We start from the raw sequence: 5,177 nt of genomic DNA on the forward strand, positions 1-5,177 counted from the left end.
ATTTAGTTAAGGTTTCATTTACAATTTTTACTAAATCATCAGCATCAAGATAATCTTCGACTTTTGCAATTCCATATCTAAACCTATCATCTGGAACTTTGTTGAAATCAGAAATTTCTTTTTTGCAATCATATCATAAGCTAAAAAATGTAGTAATTTTCTATGTTGTTCCTTACTAATTTCACATGAATGATGTAACTCAGTTAATTTTCCATACAATCTTTTTGCTGAATTACAAAAAATATTTCTCTGAGCTAACAGCAAGTTTATTTCTTTTCCTAATTTTTCTCTATCCTCCATGATATTTGAAACTTGCAATTCTAAGTAATCAATTCTAGTGACTTTTGAATCCAGCATTTTTCTTGTCTCTAGTAATTGATCACTTAACTTTTTGGCTTCATTGCTAGCAGACACAACGATTGAATCAAAGTAAATAACAGTTTCATCAAAAGATACTAACTCAGAATTATATGCAGAAACTGGAATGTTAAAAGATTCAAGAATGTTACGTACCTTGGTAGTCATGGGCGACCTGTCAGTTGACTTCGAAACGAAGCATTGCCCACACGCTTCGTTAGTCTGTTCATCATCTGAATCCACTTCCACCTTTGCATACATAGCTCCATGAGTTGGATTTTTCATTTCTTCATCATCTGAACCCAAAGACCATATCTGATACGTGCCATCGGATTCAGTTTCTCCTTGAGCCACCAATGACAAATTCTTTGCTTTCTTCTTTACTTCCTCCAGCTTCTCAGTGTAGTATGCTTCATCCTTTGTTTTATTTTTCTTTTCCTCTTTCTTCCTCAATAAACAATCTACTGCCAAATGATTTGCCCCATAGCAGTAATAGCAATTTATCCCTGTATCACCTTTCAATAACATCTTCATTTGCTCCATCTCATTCTTCGAATTTGTCTTCATTTCTATTTTCTTTTCATCCAGTTTGTTTTTGTTCTCAAGGCTACCCTTCGAATCTGATGACTTCTTTGGATTAAAAGGTTTCTTAAAAAATTTCTTTACTCTATTGTTTGAGTAAAAAGCAACAACCTCATCATCAGAACTCATCAAAAAACCTTCTTCTTCATCAGACTTCAATTTTTCACTTTCTCTTTCTGAAACCTTTGAAACTAGAGCCAAAGGACCACCAAGACTTGATATAGCTTCTTCAGCTATTTCATTAACTTCATTTTCATGAGATTTCAATTGATTGTACAAGTCATTCAAAGTTGAAGTATCAAAACTCTGTTGATTTTTCACCATCATGCTCACACTTCTCCACTCCTTTCGAAGTCCCATTACAAATATCAAATTGTACTCCATTGGTGACCTTATTATACTATAACGATTACAACGATAGATTAACTCGTTGAACCTATCATATTATGCTTCAATAGACTCATTGTCTTTCTGTCTGAAATCTTTGAGTTCTACCAAGCATTGTTTCACAGATGTGATCTTTGTCTTTTCACTCCCTTGAAATTTGTCTTTGAGATTGTTCCAGATTTCTTTAGCTGTTTTGCATGTTCTGACATAATTGTACACAATAGGAGGCAACGCACCTCTTAATTCCCTCATGCATTTCTTCTCCAGACGTTTTAAACGATCGGTTTGATTATCAACTTCTGAACTGCTTGAAGACATGCCGATTGGTTGAACTTGTGCAGGTTGATTGATTTCTCCTGAGATGCATTTCCATAATTCTTCATCCAATCCGTTCAAGTAATCTTCCATACGATCTGCCCACTGATCATAATATTCTGGAATAAGCATTGGAATTTTTGTGGATGATCCAAGCAAATGAGAAAATGATGTCATCGAATTCAGATTGAATGACGCCATTGTTGTACGGACAAAAACTTCAAGATGATACTAAACTTTTGAGAATTTTGAAAATCAAATTGTATAATTCAATTTAGAATTACACAACGAACACTCGATTAACAAATATTTTTGCAGAATCAAATCCTAGATTGAGATCTAGATGAAATTTTCAAATTCAAAAAGGACGGAAACTTTTTGAATCAAACAGTAGATTCAAAAACCTTTTTGATCGAATGAAAATCAGATCACAGAAAGGATTCCTGCTCTGATACCAATTGATGAGATTTGTAATCGAGTTTAAAGATCAATTCACGTAAGAATTAAGAAAGAAGAAACACGATGAACACGAGAGTAAATATAATATTTGTTCAGCTCATATTATGCTTTCGATTTTACAGAGTACAATAGAATTCTCTGTAAAGAGTATTTGAAAATTTAGTTCTCACACAGCACAGTCTCCTATTTATAGGCGTACAAAAGCATAACAAAATACTAAGGACTAGATATTAAGACTATTCAACAAAATGCCTTAGTAAATATAACATTACATCCGAAGACTCAACTTACGAAGACTATAGATCCTTCGTAACAACAAAACTAACACTTCGACTTATTACAACATTTATACCCTAATAGATACATATAATCAAATGTGATTATATGTATTTAATCAGATATGATTTATGTATACAATATTTATTTTTGCGGTTTCGGCTGAATAATTGCTTTTTGTCTAATTAATCACATATGATTATATGTATATAAATCATATATGATTTAAGGTAGACAAGATGGATATTTTCCTTCTCGATTCAATAGTTGTGCTCATATACTTAATCACATACGATTATACATATAATCACATGTGATAAAATACATGAGAACAACTATTGAATCGATAAAGCAAAAATGAATTATGTTCACATAAATCATATATGATTAGATTCATATAATCACATATCATTAATTTGGATAAAGATTTGTTTTCGTGTTCTTGGTTCAATATTTGTTATCATATATATAATTACATGTGATTGTATGTATCTAATAACATATGATTTATATAGACAAGATTTGTTTTTTCCAAATAAAATCATATGTGATTAGAAACATATAATCACAACTCATTAAATGCATTTAATCACATATGATTAAAGTGAAAAAAACAATTATTGAATCGAGAATGCGAAAATGAATCTTATCAACATAAATTATATGTGATTAGATACACATAATCATATGTTATTATATGTCTCTAATCATATATGATTTATGTTGACAATATTCATTTTCGTGTTCTCGATTCAATAGTTTTTCTCGTGTATTTAATCATATGTGATTTTATATATATATATATATATATATATATATATATATATATAATCACATATGATTTATGTGAATAAAATCCAAATTCACGTTCTCAATTCAATAGTTGTTATCATATATTTAATCATATGTTATTTATGTATTTAATCACATAAGATTAATATGGACAAAGAACAACTATTGAATCAAAAAAAAAATCTTTTGTATATAAGTTATATCTGATTAGATCATATAATCACGTGTGATTTAATACATGAGAACATTTAAATAATCGAGAATGCATAAATGAAACTTGTCTTCTTATGTCCTAGAAAACAAACTACATTATGCATTTCCTTGTTCAATCTACCAGATTAAGGTATCCATGAACAATAACATAAAACAAGTAATGCCTACATAATAAGAGAGTTAGTGTAACTCACCTCATTGAACTTGAAAATTAGCTACTATGAGCAAGATGGATCATTTCCTTTCCGAGAACCTACACAAAATTTATAACATTATTTTGCTTCTGCTTTGTTGTATTAATCTTATAAAACTTATATACATATTTCCTTATTTTCTCTTTGATTGTAGTGCTCTGTTTGGGATATGTTTTCTTACCTTTCAACCCATTAATAAATTTTGATAAAATTATATTGTTAAATCTCCCACTTTTTTCTTTTTAGAAATATAAAGTTCTCGTTCTAATGATTTTTGATTTATTTTATATTAAATTTATAAGTTAGTAACTTTTAGCTGTCACTTTCTGGACCACTCAACACTCTTGGAATAAACTGTACCAATCTACTAAGAATTACATATGTACCTTTATATGTGGGTAACTATACATCCATGTATAACTATAGGCTTTGGAATTTTTGCATATGGAGTTTTGATGAATTGATTATGGTTTTTTGAAGACAATGCATGAAATCTGTGACAGTATGGACCAGCCTGAGAAATTGTCAATTTTACTCCTAAGAGTTGGAGTTTCGAATTGTGATTCAAAGTTTGAAGAAACTAGACACATTAAGATTTACAGAAAACTAAGTCTCATGAGTTTTAGATGTTATTATTGAATTGCACGAATTTTAGAAGTTGGAGGACAGATTTGGGAAAATTGATCATAATAGCTTTTAAATCACTTTTGGTGTTCTATTAAGGACTGAATGGTTAAGCCTTAAGTTTATCACTTTTAAGATGATTGTTTGCATGTTCTTAATTCAATATTTGTTATCGTATATATAATCATGTGTGATTATACATATTTAATCACATATGATATATATGCACAAGACTAACTTTTTCTATATAAATCATATGTGATTAGATATACATAATCATATGTGATTACATGCCTTTAGTCACATGATTTATGGGACAAGATTCACTTTCTATTTTTCAATTCAATATTTGGTCTTGTGTTTTTAATCATATGTATTTTATGTATTTGATCAAAATACGATTTATGTGGAAAAAATCAATTTTTTTTATGTATAATAACATATAATCACATATGATTTATATGGACAATTTTTTTTTATGTTAATATAAATCATATGTGGTTAGATACATATAATCACATATGATTCAGTACATAAGAACAACTATTGAATCGAGAAAGAGATAATAAATTGTGTCCATATAAATCATATGTGATTGTTTATATATAATCACATGTGATTATATACAAGAAAACTATTATTTAATCAAGAACGTAACAACAAATATTTTCCAAATAAATTATATGTGATTAAATACATATAATTATATGTGATTATATGTGATTGCAATGCATTTGTCTTTCTCTCATATTTGAGTTTTATAATTTGTACATTTTAATTATTAAAAACTTTTTAAATATAAATACTTAATGACTTATAATATATTACACATCACATATCTTATACAAATAAAAGTAATTAAAATAAGTTTTATCAAATTATCTTAGATTATCCTTTTCTTTTTTAATACATAACTATAATGAAAAGTAAAATAAGATCAATATAATGAAAATATAATTATGTTATTTAATACATAAC

The sequence above is a fragment of the Lactuca serriola genome, chromosome 4 (assembly GCF_051521515.1).
Source record: "Lactuca serriola cultivar US96UC23 chromosome 4, Lser_US96UC23_V15, whole genome shotgun sequence".
NCBI classification, from domain to species: domain Eukaryota; kingdom Viridiplantae; phylum Streptophyta; class Magnoliopsida; order Asterales; family Asteraceae; genus Lactuca; species Lactuca serriola.